At 36.3% G+C, this 22,470-nt stretch overlaps 1 protein-coding gene and 1 pseudogene across 1 annotated transcript in view; both read right to left on the bottom strand.

Moving 5' to 3' along the window:
- Positions 1 to 22,470, bottom strand: part of RGS17 (regulator of G protein signaling 17) — a 129,070-nt gene that overhangs the window by 47,436 nt on the left and 59,164 nt on the right. The window lies entirely within an intron of this gene.
- Positions 3,787 to 3,894, bottom strand: LOC135268461 (U4 spliceosomal RNA; annotated as a pseudogene).

Below are 22,470 nucleotides of genomic sequence, written 5' to 3'. Positions count from 1 at the left end.
ATACTCCAAATTAAATGAATAGATGCTCAGAACTATTAATCAGAGAAATGTGAATAAAAAAGTATTCCATATCTAAATGGAATTTAGTTAAAAAGTCACACAATATCAATTTTGGAAGAGTACTTGGGTAAACTAAAAACTCCTCACATTAATGGTAGTAATATACATTGAGAAATTACTTTGAAGAACAATATTGACTACACGTAGTTAACAATACACATAACCTATGACAAATTCCGTTTTTATGTTTATACATTGGAGAAACTCAAACCTGTATATGAGGACACTAATGACAGTATATTTAACACTTTAAATTGGAAAGAACCTGTTATGGACTGAATGTTTATGTCCCCCTCAAATTCATATGTTGACATGTAATCCTGAATGTAATGATATTTGGAGGTGGGACTTTCAGAGATAATTAGGTCATGAAAGTAGAGCCCTCATGAATGGGATTAGTGCTTTTATAGGAAGAGGCCAGAGAGCTGGTTGTTCTCTCCATGTCAGGACATGGAAAGAAGATAGCCATCTACAACCAGGAAGCAGGGCCTCACCAGACATCAGATAGGCCATCACCTTGATCTTGAGCTTTCCAGCCTCCAGAACTGTGAGAAATAAATGTTTGTTGTTGATAAGCCACCCTACATATGTTATTTTATTATAGCAGCCCAAACTAAGACAGAAATTGGTTATGAGAAGTAGGGTGCTGCTATAACAAATATCTAAAAATGTGAAAGCAGCTTTGTAACTAACAAAGAGTTGTGAAGTACATCTAGAAGAAGCCAAGATTGTCATGAAGGGACTTTTAAAGGCAATGTGGGTAGGGCTCAGAAAGAAAAGAGAAGAGCTGTAGAGAAAGCTTCCATCTTCTGAAAGAATACATATGGAATCATGGGCAGAATGTTAGTAGAAATATGGATAGTGAAGGCCATTTTGATGAGTTCTCAGACTGAAGTGAAAACATGTTATTATCCTCACTAACACTGTAAATTTCACTGTCCTTTTCTCCATCTTGTGCAATGAAGAACAGGCAATCCTTGTTATTAAGCAGAAAACAACTTGGCTGAATTGTGTTTATATTATTAGTGTTTTGTGGAAGCTAGGACTTGTGAACAATGAAGTTGGATATTTAGCTGAGGACATTTCTAAGCAAAGTATTGAAGGAACGGCTTTGTTCCTCCTGACTGTTTAGTAAAATGTGAGAAGAGAGAAATGATGTGAAGAGGGACTTATCAAACAACAAGGAACTAGAACCTATGAGCTTGGAAAATTCTCAGCCAATCCATATTGCACAAAATGAGAAAGCATGTTTAAAAGAGAACACTAAGAGTATTACCAAGCCACCATTTGATAAGAAGATTAGCATGGTATAAAGCATGGACTGAATTAGCTACCTCAGCAGGAAAACTGCCAGTTTGAACTGAACAGTAAGGATATGGGAAGGAATAAAGAAAGGTTGTCAGATTTTTTTTTTTTTAATTTTACAGGGAAGACCATAAAGCTTTTCAGCTGCAAACATGACCTATTCTTCAAAACAAAAGAAGAATGACCACAAAAAAGTGATTCAGAGATCATCATGGCTTCTCCCTATTTTTCAAAGTTGGGAGAGAATTGCCTCATTTTCAACAAGTTAGATTACCTCCAATCAAAGGCATGGGGGTAGGACTGGAAGGAGCTGTGGAGGTTTAGTGCCTGACCAGCAGAAACCTGGGACTGAGCACTTGGCAGAGCTGCAGACAAAGACCTCAATTCTACTGGGTCTGGAAAATGGGACCTCTGCCCCAGTGGGCTTGGAGTGCACAGCATCAAGCACAAGAGGATTATTCTTCAGCCCTGAGATACGGAGTTTGACTTGCTAGGTTTTGGACTTACTTAAAAGCTGTCACTCTTCTCTTCTTTCCTATTCCTTTTCTTCTGGAATGGGAGTATCTATTCTACACCTATCCCACTACTATAGTTTGGAAGCACATAACTTATTAGGTTGGTTGTCATTAAAAGTAGCAAAAATCACAATTACTTTTGCACCAGCCTAATATTTGGTTTTACATGTTCATAATTGGAGAGGAGTTCTGTCTCTCAATAAATCACACCTTGAGTATCACTCATATCTGGGTGATCATATACTGGAACCCCTATTTGCTTCTACTTCCTGTGCACCACTGCAAACTGGTGCTGAGGGAATTGCCATAGGTTTGTCAGTAAATACAGAAGAGAAAAATCTGTTATTTAATTATTTTCCTTGAGTTCACCAATTCTAATTTTTAAGCCAAATACATTTTCTTAATGTTATAAATTTAAAAAATGAAGTTATGTAAAGTGAAGCATAACTATGGACTGAAACTCTCAAATATTTTTGAATATGTCAATTCTTTTTCCCTCCACCCTACCTCCCTATGGAGGAAGAGTGTCAAAAAATCATTTGATTTCACATGGTGGAGAAGAACAAAGCAGGAAAGGAAAAACTGGTCTTTTCTTTGCAAAGAAGGACATACCTGTGCACAAACTGGGACTTCAGTTTTTTTTTTTTAGCTGAGCAAGGATGGAAAGTGTTTTACAGCTGTCATCCCATCAGTCACCTACAGAAACACTTCATCTAGTCCTTATGGTGAGGTGCCGGGAAAGCTGATACGAAACAAATACTAATGGACCCAGCATACTGGTTTTCCCCTCAAAGCCTAGGTAAATTTATTAACAAGGAATACACATAAATTAGGTGTACTAATGAGAGAAGGTTATTTCTTTGTCATGAATTAGTTACATCTTCCAAGAAATGAGGGAAATTCTTCTCTTACTTCTAGCTGTCCACAGTTTTACTCTTACTTCTTTCCCTTCCCCAGGGTCAGGTGCTACAATCAAAACCATCTGATCGGTTGAACAATGAGCCAAATAAAACAAAATATAATGCTAAAAAGATAAACTTAAGGATATGAACGTGGGTCTAAAAACACTGTTTAAGGCTAGGATGGGAGAAACATGGTTTAACAGGAGCATATGAAAAAGTCTGGGTAATTTATTGGACAGTAAATTCAGTATTAACCAACAGTGTGGTATTAAAATAGTCAATGAGAATTTAGAATGCATTAACAGAAACTTATTTTCTAAAAGAAGATGTGATAGGTCTTCTCTGGGCTGATTCACTTATGTTCATGATAATTTAAAAAATAAATTGAAATACGTTCAGAAAGCTAAAAGGAGGAGTTAATGAAAATTCATGAGCATTTCACAAGAACACTACCTTTAAAACAAAGGTGTTTCCTCTAAAGAAGAGAAAGATAATCAGAAACATAATTTTCTAATCACTGAGGTGATGCCACATAGAAGAGGATAAGAAGATATGCATTCACTTGTAAGATCCCAAATGTTAGAAGATGGATTAATGAATAGAAGTAATAGAACGACCCTTGCTTCCATATATGGAAAGTTTAACTATAGATAAGATCTTAATTCACCTGTAAGATGAGCCTCAAGCCAAGCATTCTTGAGCATTTAAGTTACTGGTGAACAAGTCCTTAAAAGAAGTTGATTTACAGGGGCCTCAAGTTTACATAGATGATTAGATAGAAAATCTCTCTTGGTTCTGAGGTTACTATTCCTTACATGGGATGCCTAAGCTAACTGCTCTCTTCAGAATACAGCTGACAGTGAGATGGTGAATCCCTATTTCTATCAACTTGTACGTTCTTTTATATTGTCAGTCTTTGAGCATTGAATAACATTATTCTTCACCGTTTTGTTTAGATATTGTTTTCCAACAGGACTGTAAAACTTTTTTGTTTAATAATTCAGTCTCTGTAGAGACTATCAAAAATTGCCAATGCTGACTATACTTCAAGTCGTCATGGCAGGGTATTGGGAAACGTTTTCAATTAGCAATAATTGCGCCTCGACAAAGTTTAGGATTGTAATACTCTTAAGAGGAAGGAGTGTGTGTGTGTATTTTCCTGGAATCTTAGTAGTGTTCTCTGTATATTGTAGATCTAAAATAAGTATTAATTATTGAGGATGATGAATAGAACAAATTTCTCTGATTATTAAAAATATCTATTTTCTCAAGGCAGAGATTTGGAAGTTTCACATACAATTCTTACGGCCCTAAAGCACAGAGTCAAGTTTGAACGGTGCTCCTCATTCTTTCCCAAAGTATCCCTCATAGAGGATAGGAAAATTGAAGTCTGAATGACATGCTGCAATGAAACACTCATATTTTCTCTTAAAATCCACATAAAATATGGGTATTTTTATATCTATCATATATAAATATAAAAATAAAAGCTTCATATTCTTAACTTTGGAAGAAAAAGAATGCTCCTCTATCTTTCTAAATAGTCAAGATGCTGTTGCAGTAAGATCAATTTTGGAAAATTAGGTTGAATCGGAACAGAAATGACTCTACATATCAGAATTAGTTCTCATCTCACTCTTGAAGTCACCAGATTTTTAGGATTAAAACTTACAAATATACACATGGCAGTCTCCTGTATCACCACTCCAAAGCTGTATTACAATATGGTGAGTAAACAAGCTCTACAGTCAGGCTGTCTCTGTACAAATCTTGCCTCTGCTATCAACTGGATGACTTTTGGTTAGTTACTTAACCCGGCAGTCCCCAACCTTTTTGGCACTAGGGATCAGTTTCATGGAAGTCAGTTTTTCCATGGATGGGGTGGGGGATGGTTTTGGGATGATTCAAGCACATTACATTTATGGTGCATATTACTTCTATGATTATTACATTGTAATATATAATGAAATAATTATGCAACTCACCATAATGTAGAGTCAGTGGAAGCTCTGAGCTTGTTTTCCTGCAACTAGACACTCCCATCTGGGGGTGTTGGGAGACAGTGACAGATCATCAGGCATTAGATTCTCATAAAGAGTGTGGAACCTAGATCCTTCACATGTGCAGTTCACAGTAAGATTCGTGCTCCTATGGGAATCTAAAGCTACTGCTGATTTGACAGGAGGCAGAGCTCAGGTGGTAATGCTTGCTGGCCTGATGCTCACTTCTTGCTATGTATTCCAGCGCCTAACAGGCTGCAGACTCATACCTGTCCATGGCCCTGGGGTTGGGGACCCCTGACTTTACCTATTCTTATCATTGTTTCCTCACTGGCAGATAAAAATTGATAATAATAGAACATATAAGTACATCTGTTCTGCTATAAGGGCTGATTGAATTTGACACAAAAATACTTGGAATAAATCTTTGCAATTATAGTAAGTGGTCAGTATGTGGTAGCTCTTTCAAGGTGACATTGAGGAGAGTTGTTCATAATGTTGCCAAAAAGTTAGTGTGGTTCAATGTTTTAGTGCTACAAATGTCAAAGATTTTCATCAGTATCTTCCTGCGGAGAGATCATTTCACTTGTATGTTGGGATGTAAAGTTTTTGCATCCATTAGCTGGGATTTTCCTATCTCGGGGTTATACACAAAGGCTTAGTCAGTGAGGAAGAAAGACTAATGGTTTAGGTTATTATTTCACCATCGACACTGTACTTTTTACCACATGTAAATGAACTGAGTCTCAAGTGACTCATAGTACCCACAATCAACTCGTTATCCAACAATCAAACTTCATTATAATTGTAGCCATCTTGTCATGGTTGTTGAAAGCATTCAGTTTTACCATGTAGTCGCTGATTCAGTGTGGAGCTGACAAAGTTATCTGCTAAATAAGCCAAATTTGTGAAGCCTGCTTTAGCACTGGAGTGGACAAGGAAGCAATTCGCCAAGTACAGATAGTTATTCTTAGTTGTGATGAATTTTCCCTGTGAGGAAAAGCAACTTACTTCTCAATTTAAAGTTTCTGATAACTACTCTGCTTCAGCAAAGCCAGCATATATCTATAACTGAGCAAGTTTTCAATGTCACTTCTTAGTTCATGACCCATTTATCTAAAAAAAGTTGTCCTGGAGTAGTAATACTACTACTCCTGGAAGGATGTGCTTGTTAGCACATTTTTTTTTTCAAAATCACCATTTTTATGATTATATTAAAATGATCAGAAATTCAAGAAATACATTCTTTGTGCATTCAGAGTGAATAATTGCTAAGAACATGGTTCTGGTCCATACTTTGGGAGGTCAAAATCTGGCTCCATCAGTGAATATATCCATGTAGTTTCTTTTCCTACTTGATACATCATCTTCACTGCAATGTCACTTGATGGTGAGTCAGCAAGTCTCTCTTCATATTCACAATATTTGCATATACATACATACATATATATACATATATATACATATATATATATATATATATATAGAGAGAGAGAGAGAGAGAGAGAGACTGTAAAATAGTGCTCTGGTGCTTTCCCCTATTAAAGTACTGAATCAGATTAACACCAGCTGCCGCCTTGTTTTGGCTCATGTGTATCTACTGGCTGCATTTAAAAGCATTATTTGACAGAGCTATTTGACAGGGGCACCTTGTGTAGCTCAGCTGCTGGTCTTTGTCCCCAGAAGGTTAAGCCATTTCTATGCCACAGGACTTTACAATTTTTACTCTGATTACTCTGCACTTCTATCAACTTTCTATTTGCTTCTTTTGACTGTGTTCTTTAGGGGGCATTGGCTCTGGAGTAAGAGACCTGGAATTGAATCACAAAGTTCAGCCTTGTACTGGCTGTGTGGCACTGAATTAGTTACTTAACCTCTGCCTTTGTTTGCAAAATGGGAAAATGATATTTACTTCAGTCAGTAATTGTAAGGAATAAAACAAACCCTATTTATTGCTAGTTTTTATTACCAACTGTAACAAGAAGCCAAGTGAAAAGCAGTCAATAATTTGTAATTGCTATCATAGCAATTGTTCCTAATGTTATTATTATTCCTGGGCCGACTTCTGTTTTCATATTTACAACAAATAGCTGATGATATTTCTTCAGAATTTCATAATGGATTTTTAAATATCAATGCAAGAGTGATAGGTTTATTTGGTAATTATCACACAACAATTTTAACATAAGTCAAAATTTGGGTTTTGCCATTCAAAATGTAGTTCTTGGACCAGGAGGCAGCATTCCACCATCTGGGAGGTTGTTAGAAATGAGGATCTCAAGCCTCACCTGAGGCTTTCTGTGTCTGAATCTGCATGTTAACAGCAGCAACCAATACAGAGTTATAGGTCAGATGACTAATGTAGGCACTGAGACCTGGGAAATACTGGCTCAGGCCACACTGAGTTGTGACTCTGAAGGTCTCACCTACTAGGCATTGTGATTGGTGTGTAGGGGAAGTCTGTTTCCCAGAATCAGAAGGAAATGGAGTGTCCTAGTGAAGCCCCAAGTGGAAGAACAGATTAAGGGCTTGTTGAACTTCTATTCTGTGTATCACCCTCTCCTTCTGCTCTTTGGAGAAAAATAGGCCCTCTCAGTTCACACAGAGTACTGTGCATCTGCCACTTTGAGTTGTATTTACGTACAAGTTGGCTTCTCTCACTGGACTCGGACATCCTAAACAGTCTTACCCTTTTTGGTATCACCAGCACCTGGCAGAGGCACTTCCCCCAGAAAAATCTTTTCAGACCCTCCTGGCATATGGGAAAGGTGCCCAGCACTGCTCCATCTTCTTTGGCCTGTAATTCTCTCCTGACTTAGAGCTTTGCCATTTGTAGGTTTTTCCTACAAGGCTCTGAGCTCTTTGAGGGCAGAGGCTGTGTCATTCATCTTGGTACCCTCGGTACACAAGAAAAAAATAATCATAAGTTTCAATTAAGCTCCAACCAACCACTGATATTTTGTGAGCTAGAGCCATTGTTCTATTTTTCTCAGAGAGAAAAAAATTAATTTAATGAGGAAAAATGTCTATAATAAGGTTTATTGCACCTTTTTTTCCTTAAAATGTCGGTGCCTACTAATGTTTGTGTGTTTCGGAATTCTAAAGGCATAATAAATCTATCACCCTTGCAGTGATATTTAAAAACCAATTATGAAATTCTGAACCCAGTATTACATTTAGAACACCCATTTAAAAATTATTTTGATGCTAATGTTATGAAAATGCCATGTGGTAAGAAGCACCATGAATAACCTTGAGATCCAGGGAGTTCAGTAAATGTATGTTAAATGAGTGAAAAAAGGAAGCAAGAAGGCATCTTTCTAGTGTAGGTGAGCACTTAGGTTCTCTAAAATGAAGTAGAAAGTCATTCAATTGCTTAGAAATTTTAGAAAGACTGGAAGACAAATATAGATAAAGTAATGCTTTTAAAAATCCACGGTGCCATTCTAAAATAAAACCTTTGTGTTTAATGTAGAGTCATAATGTGTTTACTTAGAAAAATACTGACAGCTTTTTCATTTATGTGACATGTCCATTTTGAGATTCATAAAACTGTTTTTCAGAGAGCAGACATCCTCAATATTTCAATACACATGAAGAAGATAAGGTTAAAATAAGGAAAGAAAGAAACCATTTAAAATGTGAAAAAATTAATAGGCAAAACAAAAACAATAACATTTGAAAAAGAGTATTCCAGAGACTGTTTCCCCTAGTAATTATTATTCATAAAATTATTTAAGATACTTATACAACCAGGGATAACAGCTATGGAAATTCAACACAAGACAGTGTTTAAATATCTTAAATGGGAATGAAGAGAGAAATACTATGTGGAAATATCCCCAGAACAAACTAAAACCCATGAAATGTATCCCATTTATGTTTGTGTTTAATGTAACACACCTATCTTATTTTTTTTTTTACAACTAAAACAATGTAGGTTACCTATGATTCTCTTTTGTACTTTAATACCTATATATTGAAGAACAGCTTTACATGGCCATCTCTCCAGATATTAACCATATGAGAGTGAACATTACCTCTGCTTTCCAAAGTTACATTCTGTATATTCTGTCTTAAACTAGTTGATATCTATATGAAAGATACTATCAAATAATAAGTTAACCTTTTCAAAAAATCCATGTTCTAATCAAGGTAAAAATTTGTTGGAAAGTGAATAAAGATGGCATTGAGAAGGTGAAGCAAGACGGCAGATCCCTGTGCCTCCCTCCCACCCTACTTTCACAAGGACACCAATTAACAACTATCTATACAAAAAAAGTACCTTGAAAGAACTAAAAATCAGGTGCACACTCACAGTACCTGGTTTTAATATCATGTCACTGAAAGAGTTATTGAAGAGGTAGAGAAAAACAGTCTTGGACCATCAACATAACCTACCACCTCTCTTCCCTACCCCCCAGCAATAGCCAGTTGCAGAGAGCATCTCTAAGCACTAAGGGAGGGGCAGCACAGCAATTGTAAGGCTTTGAACTCAGTGCTATACTGTTAGAGCAGAAAGAAAGACTGGACCAAATTCAGCTGATGCCCTCCCACAGAGGGAGTGTTTATATTAGCCCTAACCAGAGGGGAATCACTGCTCCCAGAGGTTAGAACTCGAGTTCCCTCAAACCTTGGCACTGTGGGCTAAAGTACCCTAGGGCCCTAATGAACTTGAAAGGCAGTCAAGGCTACAAGGACTGCAACTTTTATAGGAGTCCTAGTGCTGAACTTGGTGCAGGGACAGTTGGCCAGAGGGTACGTGACCTATCAAGACACCAGCCAGGGTGGCTACCTGCTACTGGAATGCTGTCATCCCCCGCTCTTCTAATCACAGGCTGTACACCTTGTGGCTCCAAAAGAGATCCCTTCTTTCCATTTGAGGAGAGGCGAGAGAAGAGTAGGGAAGACTTTGTTTTGCATCTTGGATATCAGCTCAGCCAAACAGAATAGGGCACTAATTGGAGTTGTGATATCCTCTTTTTAGGCCATAGCTTCTGGACAACATTGCTAGATACACCCTGGGCCAGAAAAGAGCCTGTTGCCTTGAAGGGAAGCACCCAGTCCTGGCAGGATTCATCACCTGCTAACTAAAGAGCCCAGGGCCATGAAGGCAATACCTGTACAAGTCTGCAAGAATCACATCATTATTGGGCTTGGGGTACCCCCAAAACAGATATAACTAACATCACAACACCTAAGACCTATCTGCAAAGTCTTCTCGAGAAGGAAGGGTACAAATAAGCCCAGATGGTGACAACTACAATAAATACTTAACTCTTCAATGCCCAGACACAGACAAACATCCACAACTATCAAGACACTGTTGATGGTTGTAGGAAAAAAGAATCTCACCAAAGGAACTAAACAAGCCACTGAGGACTGATACTGAAGAAACAGAGATATACGACTTTTCAGACAGAGAATTCAAAATAGCTGTTTTGAGGAAATGAAGAAATTCAAGATAACACAAAGAAGGAATTCAGAATTCTATCAGATAAATTTAACAAAGAGAATGAAATAATTAAAAAGAATTGAGCAGACATTCTGGAACTGAAAAATGCAATTGGCATAATGAAGAGTGCATCTGAGTCTCAATAGCAGAACTGATGAAGCAGAAGAAAGAATTAGTGAACTTGAAGACAGATGGTTTGGAAATTCACAGTCAGAGGAGACAACAGAGAAAAGAAAAAAAAGCAACGAAGCATGCCTTCAGGATCTAGAAAATAGCCTCAACAGGGCAAATCAAAGAGTTGTTGGCCTTAGAGAGGAGGTAGAGAAAGAGAGAAGGGTAGAAAGTTTATTCAAAGGAATAACAGATAACTTCCTAAACCTAGAAAAAGATATCAATATCCAATTACAAGAAGGTTATAGAATATCAAGTAGATTTAACCCAAAGAAGATTATCACAAGGCATTTAATAAATAAATTCCCAAAGGTTAAGGATAAACAAAGGATCCTAAAAGCAGCAAGAGAAAAGTAACAACCTACAATGGACTTCCAGTACATCTTGTAGTAGACTTTTCAGTGGAAATGTTACATGCCAGGAGAGAGTGGCAGAACATATTTAAAGTGCTGAAGGAAAAAAAAAAATTTATCCTAGAATAGTAAATCTGACAAAAATTTCCTTCAAACACGAAGGAGAAATAAAGACTTTCCTAGACAAGCAAAACTGAAGGATTTCATCAACACTAGACCCATCTTACAAGAAATGCTAACAGAGTACTTCAATCAGAAAGAAAAGGAAGTTAATAAGTAATCACCTGAAGGTACAAAACTCACTGAAAGTACATAGAAAAGCACAGAATACATAACATTGTAACTGTGGTATGTAAACTACTTTTATTCTAAGTAGAAAGACTATGAACCAATCAAAAATAATAACTACAACAACTTTTCAAGACATAGACAGTACAATAAGATATAAATAGAAACAAAAAGTTAAAAAGTGAGGGGACAAAGTTAAGGCCTAGAGTTTTCATTAGTTTTCTTTTTGCTTCTTTGTTTGTTTATGCAAACTGTATTAAGTTGTTATCAGTTTAAAATTAAGAGTAATAATATACTATTTTCAAGCCTCATGGTAACCTCAAACCAAAATACATCAATCCATGCACAAAAAATACAAAACAACTAAATCATGTCACCAGAGAAAATCACCTTCACTAAAAGGAGACAAGAAGGAAAGAAAGAAGAAAGAGAAGAACACAAAACAACCAGAAAATGAATAACAAAATGGCAGGAGTAAATCCTTACTTATCAATAGTAACATTGAATGTAAAGGGACTAAAGTCTCCAATCAAAACATACAGAGTGCCTGAATGGAAAAAAACATAAGACCTCTTGATCTGTTGCCTATAAGAAACACACTTCTATAATAACACACAGACAGAAAATAAAGGGATGGAATAAGGTATTCCACGCCAACCGAAATAAAAAAGAGCAGGAGTAGCTACACTTACTTTAGTCAAAATGAATCTCAATACACAAACTATAAGACGAGACAAAGAGGGTCACGATATAATGATAAAGAGGTTAATTCAACAAGAGGATATAACAATTTTAAATATATGTACACCCAACATAAAAACACCCAGATATATACAGCAAATATGATTAGAGCTAAAGAAAGAGGCCGCAATACAGTAATAGCTAAAGACAACACTCCATTTTCAGCATTGGATGATCTTCCAGACAGAAAGTCAATAAACATCAGACTTAATCTGCACTGTAGACCAAACAGATCTAACAGATACAGAACATTTCATACATATCCTCAGCACATGGATCAGTCTCAAGGATAGATCATATGTTAGGTCATAAAACAAGTCTTAAAACATTAAAAAATTGAAATAGTATCAAGCATCTTTTCTGATCACAATGAAATAAAACTAGAAATCAATAACAAGAGGAATTTTGGAAACTATGAAAATATATGGAAATCAAACAATATGCTCCTGAATGACCAGTGGGTCAATGAAGAAATTACAAAGGAAATGGACAAATTTCTTGAAACAAATGGTAATAATACAACACATCAAAACCTATAGGATACAGTAAAAGCAGTACTAAGAGGGAAGTTTATAGATATAAGTGCCTATGTCAACAAAGAAGAAAAACTTCAAATGAATAACCTAGTGATGTATCTTAAAGAACTAGAAAAGCAAGAGAATGCCAAACCCCAAATTAGTAGAAGAAAAGAAATAATATAGACCAGAGCAGAAATAAATGAATTTGAAATGAGAAAAACAATAAAAAGGTCAATAAAACAAAAAGTTGTTTTTTTGCAAAGTTAAACAAAATTGAAAAACTTTCAGCTAGACTAAGAAAAAAAGAGAAAAGCTCCAAATAAAAAAAATCAGAAATGAAAAAGGAGACATTACAACTTATACTTCAAACATTCAAAGGATCATTAGAGGATACTATGAATAACTATGTTCCAACAAATTGGAAAATCTAGAAGAAATGGACAAATTCTTAAACACATACAACCTACCAAGATTGAACCAGGAAAAAATCCAAAATCTGAACAGATGTAGAGAAAAGGGAACCATTGTACCCTGTTGGTGGGAATGTAAGTTAAGATTATAAGAATGTATGTTGGTGGGAATAATAACAAGAACAAGATCAAAATCATAATAAAAAGTCTCCCTATAAAGAAAAGCCTGGGACCTGATGGCTTCACTGCTGAATTCCACCAAACATTTAAAGAAGAACTAATACCAATCCTACTCAAATTATTCCAAAATATAGAGGAGGAAATACTTCCATTCCACGAGACCAGTATTATTCTGATATCCAAACCAGACAAAGACACATCAAAAAAAGAAAAGTACTGGTCAGTGTCTCTGATGAATATTGATGGAAAAGTCCTCAGCAAAATACTAGCAAACCAAATTCAACAATACATTTAAAAGATCATTCATCATGACCTAGTAGGATTTATCCCTAGAATGAAAAAATGAATTCAACATATGCAAATCAATCAATGTATTGCATCACATTGACAGAATAAAGGACAGAAAACATATGAACATGTCAATTGATGCTGAAAAAGCATCTGATACTATAAAATTCAACATCCTTTCATGATTAAAAACCCTCAAAAACCTGGGTATAGAAGAAATATACTTCAACATAATAAAGGCCATATATGACAGACCCACAGCTAGTATACTGAATGGGAAAAAACTGAAAGCCTTTCCTCTAAAATCTGGAACAGGACAAGGATGTACATTTTAACCACTGTAATTCAACATAGTACTGGAAGTCCTGAGTAGAGCAATCAGATTAGAGAAAGAAATAAAGAGCATTCAAATTGGAAAAGAAGGAGTCAAATTTTCCTTGTTTACAGATGATATGATCTTATATTTGGAGAAACCTAAAGATTCCACCAAAAAAAAAAAAAAAAAAAATTGAACTGATAAATTCAGTAAAGTTTCAGGATATAAAATCAACAAAGAAAAATCAGTAGAGTTTCTAAATGCTAACAGTGAACAATCTGAAAAGGAAACCAAAAAAGTAATCCTATTATAACAACCACAAATACAATTAAATACCTAGAAATTCAGTTAACCAAAGCAGTGAAAGATTTTTGTAATGAAAACTGTAAAACACTGATGAAATAAATTGAAGAGGACACCAAAAAAATGGAAAGATATTTCTTGCTCATGGATTGGAGAATCAATGTTGTTAAAATGTCCATACTACCTAAAACAATCTAAAGATTTTATGCAATCCCTATCAAAGTACCAAAGACATTTTTCAGAGAAATAGAAAAAGCTATCCTAAAATTTATATGGAATGACAAAAGACCCAGAATAGCCACATCTACCCTGAGCAAAAAGTAAAACTGGAGGAATCACATTACCTGATTTCAAATTATACTACAGAGCTATAGTAAATAAAACAGCATGGTACTGGCATAAAAACAGACACATAGACCAATAGAACAGAATAGAGAATCCAGAAACAAATCAACACACCTACAATAAACTCATTTTTGACAAAGATACCAAGAACATACACAGGAGAAAAGACAATCTCTTCAATAAACAGTGCTGAGAAAACTCGATATCCAAACACAGAAGAATGAAATTAGACCCCTCTCTTTCACCATATACAAAAATCAAATCAAAATGAATTAAAGATGGCTCATGCCTGCAATCTCAGCACTTTGGGAGGCTGAGGGGGGTGGATCACCCGAGGTCAGGTGTTTGAGACCAGCCTGACCAACATGGTGAAACCCCATCTCTACTAAAAATACAAAAAAAAATGAGCAGGGCATGGTGGTGCATGTCTGTAGTCCCAGCTACTTGGGAGCCTGAGGCAGGAGAATCACTTGAAACAAGGATGCAGAGGTTGGAGTGAACCAAGATCACCCCACTGCACTCCAGCTTTGGTGACAGAGTGAGACTCCGTCTCAAATAAACAAACAAACAAACAAACAAGCAAAATAAATAAACTAAAGACTTTAAAACTCAAAACCTAGCAGAAGACAAGAAATAACTAAGATCAAAGCAGAATTGAAAGCGATAGAGACACGAAAAACCCTTCAAAAAAATCAATAAATCCAGGAGCTGGTTTTTTGAAAAGATCAACAAAATAGACAGACCACTAGCCAGACTAATAAAAAAGAAAAGAGAGAATAACCAAATAGATGCAATAAAAAATGATAAAGGGGATATCACCACAGATGCCACAGAAATTCAAACCATCATCAGAGATTATTACAAACAACATTAGAAAACCTGGAAGAAATGGATAAATTCCTGGACAGTAGCCTTCTCCCATGCCTAAACCAGGAAGAAGTTGAAACCCTGAATAGACCAATAACAAGGTCTGAAGTCGAGGCAGCAATTAAGAGCCTACCACCCAAAAAAAGCCCAGGCCCAGATGGGTTCACAGCCGAATTCTACCAGACATACAAAGAGGAACTGGTACCATTCCTACTGAAACTATTCCAAATAATCCAAAAAGAGGGCATCCTTCCCAAATCATTTTATGAGACCAACATCATCCTGATACCAAAACCTGGCAGGGACTCAACAAAAAAAGAAAACTACAGGCCAATATCCATGATGAACATAGATGCAAAAATCTTCAATAAAATACTGGCAAGCCGATTACAACAGCACATCAAAAAGCTTATCCACCATGATCAAGTAGGATTCATCCCGGGGATCCAAGGCTGGTTCAATATATGCAAGTCTATAAATGTAATTCACCACATAAACAGAACCAAAGACGAAAACCACATGATTATCTCAATTGATGCAGAGAAGGCCTTCGACAAAATTCAACAGCCCTTTATGCTAAAAACTCTCAATAAACTAGGTATCGACGGAACGTATCTCAAAATAATAAAAGCTATTTATGACAAACCGACAGCCAATATCATACTGAATGGGCAAAAACTGGAAGCATTCTCTTTGAAATCTGGCACTAGACAAGGATGCCCTCTCTCACCACTCCTATTCAATATAGTACTGGAAGTTCTAGCCAGAGCAATCAGGCAAGAAAAAGAAATAAAGGGTATTCCATTAGGAAAGGAGGAAGTCAAATTGTCTCTATTTGCAGACGACATGATTGTATATCTAGAAGACCCTATCACCTCAGCCCAAAATCTCCTGAAACTGATAAGCAACTTCAGAAAAGTCTCAGGATACAAAATCAATGTGCAAAAATCACAAGCATTCGTATACACCAATAACAGACTTAAAGAGAGCCAAATCAAGAACGAACTGCCATTCACAATTGCTACAAAGAGAATAAAACACCTAGGAATACAACTAACAGGGAACGTAAAGGACGTCTTCAAGGAGAACTACAAATCACTGCTCAATGAAATAAGAGAGGACACAAACAGATGGAGAAACATTCCATGTTCATGGTTAGGAAGAATTAATATCGTGAAAATGGCCATACTGCCCAAAGTAATTTACAGATTCAACGCTATCCCCATCAAGCTACCAATGACCTTCCTCACAGAACTGGAAAAAACCACCTTAAACTTCATATGGAACCAAAAGAGAGCCCGCATAGCCACGTCAATTCTAAGCAAAAAGAACAAAGCGGGAGGCATCACACTACCGGACATCAAACTCTACTACAAGGCTACAGTAATCAAAACAGCATAGTACTGGTACCAAAACAGAGATATAGACCAATGGAACAGAACAGAGGCGTCGGAGGCGACACAACATATCTACAACCACCCGATCTTTGACAAACCTGAAAAAAACAAGCAATGGGGAAAGGATTCCCTGTTCAATAAGTGGTGTTGGGAAAACTGGCTAGCCATATGCAGAAAGCAGAAACTCGACCCCTTCCTGACACCTTACACTAAAATTGACTCCAGATGGATTAAAGACTTAAACATAAGACGTAACACCATAAAAACCCTAGAAGGAAACCTAGGCAAAACCATTCAGGACATAGGCGTAGGCAAGGACTTTATGACCAAAACACCAAAAGCATTGGCAACAAAAGCCAAAATAGACAAATGGGACCTAATCAAACTCCACAGCTTCTGCACGGCAAAAGAAACAGTCAATAGAGTGAATCGGCAACCAACAGAATGGGAAAAAATTTTTGCAGCCTACCTGTCTGACAAAGGGCTGATATCCAGAATTTACAATGAGCTAAAAAAGATTTACAAGAAAAAAACAAACAAGCCCATTCAAAAATGGGTGAAGGATATGAACAGATACTTTACAAAAGAAGACATACATGAGGCCAACAAACATATGAAAAAATGCTCATCATCACTGGTCATTAGAGAAATGCAAATCAAAACTACATTGAGATACCATCTCACGCCAGTTAGAATGGCAATCATTAAAAAATCTGGAGACAACAGATGCTGGAGAGGATGTGGAGAAATAGGAACACTTTTACACTGTTGGTGGGAGTGTAAATTAGTTCAACCACTGTGGAAAACAGTGTGGCGATTCCTCAAGGACCTAGAAATAGAAATTCCATTTGACCCAGCAATCCCATTACTGGGCATATATCCAAAGGATTATAAATCGTTCTACTATAAGGACACATGCACACGAATGTTCATTGCAGCACAGTTTACAATAGCAAAGACCTGGAACCAACCCAAATGCCCATCAATGATAGACTGGACAGGAAAAATGTGGCACATATACACCATGGAATATTATGCAGCCATTAAAAACGAGGAGTTCACGTCCTTTGTAGGGACATGGATGAACCTGGAAACCATCATTCTCAGCAAACTGACACAAGAACACAAAATCAAACACCACATGTTCTCACTCATAGGTGGGTGTTGAACAAGGAGAACACATGGACACAGGGAGGGGAGCACTATACATGGGGGTCTGTTGGCGGGGGACAGCGGGGGGGTGGGGAGTTGGGGAGGGATAGCATGGGGAGAAATGCCAGATATAGGTGAAGGGGAAGGAGGCAGCAAATCACACTGCCATGTATGCACCTATGCAACAACCTTGCATGTTTTTCACATGTACCCCAAAACCTAAAATGCAATAAAATAAATAAATTAATTAATTAATTAAAAAAAAAAAGACTTTAAGACATCAGACTATGAAACTTTTACAAGAAAACACTAGGGAACCTCTCTAGTACACTGGTCTGGACAAAAATTTCCTAAGTAATACCCTACAAGCATAGGCAACCAATGCAAAAAATAGACAAAAGGGATCATATCAAGTTAAAAAGCTTCTGCACAGCAAAGGAAACAATCAACATAGTGAAAAGACAATCCACATAATGGGAGAAAATATTAGCAAACTGTCTATCTGACAAGAGATTGATAACCAGGATATATAAAAAGATCAAACAAATTTATAGGACAAAATAAAACCATCTGGTCAAAAAACTGGCAAAACATCTGAATAGATATTTCTCAAAAGAAGACATGGAGATGGCAAACAGGCATATGAAAATTTGCTCAACATCAAAGATCATCATAGAAATGCAAATCACAGCTACAATGAGATATCATCTCACCCCAATTAAAATGGCTTATGTGCAAAAGACAGGCAATAACAAATGCTGGTGAAGACATGGAGAAAGGGAACAAGTGTACACTGCTGGTAAGAATGTAAATTACTATAACAATTATAGAGAATAGTTTGGAGTTTCTCAAGAAATTGAAAGTAGAGCTACCATATGATCCAGCAATCCCACTGCGGGGTATATATCCAAAAGAAAGAAAATCAGCATATTGAAGAGATATCTGCATTCCCGTGTTTGTTGCAGCACTGTTCACAATAGCCAAGATTTGGAAGCAATGTAAGTGTCCATCTACAGAATGAATAAAGAAAATATGGTACATATACACAATGGGGTAATACTCATTCATAAAAAGAATGAGATCCTGTAATTTGTAGCAACATGAATGAAACTGGAGATCATTATGTTAAATAAAATAAGACAGGTACAGAAAGACAAACGTCACATGTTCTCACTTATTTGTGGGATCTAAAAATCAAAACAATTGAACTAATGGACACAGAGAGTGGAGGGATGGTTACCAGAGGCTAGGAAGGGTATTGGGGGTGGGGCGGGAGGTAGGTGGGAATGGATAACGGGTACAAAAAAACAGAAGGAATGAATAAGACCTACCATTTGATAGCACAACAGGGTGGCTATAGTTAATAACTTAACTGTACATTTTAAAATAACTAAAAGAGTATAATTGGATTGTTTATAACACAAAGGATAAATGCTTGAGGGGATACCCCATTCTCCATTATGTAATTATGATGGATTGCACGCCTGTATCAAAACATTTTATGTAACCCATACATATATACACCTCCTGTGTATGTATGTATGTGTGTGTGTGAATATATATATGTACATATATATACATATATCTACTGTGTAGCCACAAAAATTAAAAATTAAAAAAAAATTGTTGGAGAGTATTTATGGTCTTCTTTCACTTCAGTACATTATTTATTATGTCTGTTTATTCAAAGTCATGTCTTCCCATCATTCTACCTTTAATATAATGTATTATCAGCAAACTGATCCTGTTATAAAACTCATGCCAGTTCTATCTTTGTCCTTTTTGTTTTTTTAATAAACACATCAACTCCAAGGAAGTACACAAGTGATGGAATCAATTCAATCAGCACTCCTCACAAAGCAAAACAGTTTTGCTCATTCCAGGAAGAGTGGGCAGCAGCTACTAGAAAGGCTTTGCATGATGATGAAGGAATAAAGGCTTTACTCAGCAGCTCTGACACAGCTATTCCCAACCTCCCACCAAAGTAACCTCTGATATATGGAAGAAATAATAAGAAGTGAAATGACAAGTTGTTTTCTCTTGTTGGGGGTGTGGGGAAGTATGATGATTCTTTCATCTCACATATCCATGGAAGAGCATCAGTAATGAAAGCAGCCCAGTTGGTTCAGCTTTTAGCAAAGAATAACTCTGGGGAGAGAAGTGGATACTGGCAGCAAAATATAAAACATAATCAGATAAAGCAGGCATAACAAATATCTACTTCTAGGGTTGTTGTGAGGATGTTAAATCATTATATCTGTGTGTACAATTGGCCCTCCATAATTGTGGGTTCCACGTCTGCGATTCAATTATGGATTCAACTGAGTGGATTTGATCTGATCCCTCAAAACCTGAGCATACAGAACCTGTGGATATGGAAAGCCAACTGTAACGGGCTTGAACATTATGAGTTTTGATATTGTTGGGGGTTCTAGAATAAATCTTCCATGAATACCAGCTGTATATATACAGCCATCCCTCAGTACCCATGGAAGATTGTGTGTATATATATGTAATGTATGTTTAATCAAAATTATGCCTTCCCATCATTCTACCTTTAATATAATATATTAAAAACATAATAGGAAATGAACTCCAGTATGCTCCAGAAAAGAGCTACCCCTACTTGTGAGACAAACTTACACAATTTTTTACATTTCCAAAACTGATAGTGTTTTCTATGGCTTGTTGTATAATGTAACACTGAATTTACTTCTGGCTGTTCATTTATACACAATCAGCACAGCCAGCAGTGCTCTGTTGGTCTCAAGTTAGGATTTCAGGGTTTTAACAGGTGGGCAAAATCAATTCAACATGAGTAATCTTTCTCTTAATAATCCATCCCCTTCATCTAACTTTGACCAGTCACATAAAACGTTACTAACAACACTCCCACATTCCAAAAGCTTCCTCACTACAAAACTCCCTGTTAAAGCAGTATGGATGTTGGAAATACTTGGAACTCTTTAATTACCATGTCTATACAACCGTGGAGTAGAGGAAATAAAAAATGTTTCTTTAATTCTTTAGTCGATGGGGGAAAAGGCTGCCTTCATAGTTTCCAGGTATATAGAAATAATAAACAGGATACAGTTTGGGATGTTGTCAGGAATCTTCATTCTAATTAATTGGGTTAATAATATTTTTTAAAGGATTTTTTTGGTATACACAACAATCCATGGTTGGTATCAAGGAGAGATTATTTACTGACTGGTAGTTTGCTTTCTACATAGATTCCTCAGATTGGGAAGAAAACTAAAATCCACTCTGTAAGCTTTTCTTTGAAGTCCTTTTTTTTTTTTTTTTTTGAGACAGAGTCTCGCTCTGTCACCAGGCTGAAGTGCAGTTGTGAGATCTCGGCTCACTGCAACCTCCAACTTCCTGGTTGAAGCGATTCTCCTGCCTCAGCCTCCCGAGTAGCTGGGATTACAGGCACGCACTACCACATCCAGCTAATTTTTGTATTTTTAGTAGGCACGGGGTCTCACCTTGTTGGCCAGGATGGTCTAGATTTCCTGAACTCGTGATCTGCCCACCTCAGCCTCTCAAAGTGCTGGGACTACAGGCGTGAGCCACCTCGCCCGGCCTGGAAGTACACTTTTATGAAAGACTTGGTGAGGAAGGGATCATCATCTGCTCCTGGTTAGTGCAATTCAGCATGAAACCATGCGCTGCCTTCTCCTGGATGCTGATTAGTATTGAGAGCAAGATTGGACTGATTATTTCACTTGGATGAATTTATGAAATAAGTAAGAAACAATTTAGGTAAATAAGTTCATACATGTTATTCTATGTTACATTTAAAAATTATTTGCAAAGATAAATTAAGTAATCTAGCTTAAGTAAACTGAAAATAATTGATTTATTATTATGTAAAATTCCATTCTTATTTGTCATTCACAGGTAAACCTAGCTCACTATTGATATTATTTACAGAGTAAAAAAATGAAATTTAATATAATTAAAAGTGAAAAGGATTCTTTTAAATAGTGTTGGAAGAAATGAATAGCCATTTAGAAACACAAAAAATTGGTTGAAACCTCAAACTTTATACTGGAATATACTCTAAATATATTTCAAATATAAATTCAAAAATTAAAAATATGCAATATAACAAGAAAACATGGATATTATAACTTGGATAAGGCAGGAACCATGCCTGAATTCTGGAAGAAGTAACACTTTGCATAGCAAAAACAAAAACCTAAAAGCCACCACTGTAAGCATATTCAATAGACAAATGACAAACTGTGAGAAAATATTTGTAACTTGTAGTACAAAGGGTTAACTTCAGATAAAGAGCTCTTTGAAAAAGAATACAAAGTTTAAAACCTAACAAAAATGGACAAAAGCTATATATAGATGGTTCACTAAAAAGAAATATATAATTGCATTTAACGTAAGAAAACAAACTTCAACCTCATACATAAAATAAATACGATTTATAATACACTGAGATAGTAGTGTTCAAGTATCAGATTTATGAATCAAAAGTTTGCCATCGTATCCTCTTAGGAAAGCTGTGGGTAGAGTAACTTTCATGCACCCTAGGAGGGAAGACAAAATGATTCGATGCTTATGAAGGGGAATTTGGCAATTTCTAACAAAAGTTGGAAGAAAGAGTGTTTACCCTTTCATCTAGCAAATCCCATTTCCAGGAATCTACTGTGAAGATTCATCTCTACAAATATAAAATAGAACATGCATGTAGTTACACATTACAACATTATTTGTAGTAATTAAAGATTGAATATAACCAAAATGTTCATCAATAGGGAGCTGGTTAAATAAACTATAATACATTCTGGGGGTAAAGCATTAACCAAGCTCTTTCTCCCTTCTGCATGAGGATTTAACTTTTGTTTAACTGTCCAACATTAATCCTGGCAACTCAATAAAGGTAG

Source organism: Aotus nancymaae, unplaced genomic scaffold, assembly GCF_030222135.1.
Source record: "Aotus nancymaae isolate 86718 unplaced genomic scaffold, 86718_ANA_hifiasm-v0.15.2.pri h1tg000040l, whole genome shotgun sequence".
Classification (NCBI taxonomy): Eukaryota; Metazoa; Chordata; class Mammalia; order Primates; family Aotidae; genus Aotus; species Aotus nancymaae.
Note: the sequence above shows the minus strand (reverse complement) of the source record. Positions and strands in the feature narration are given on the sequence as shown.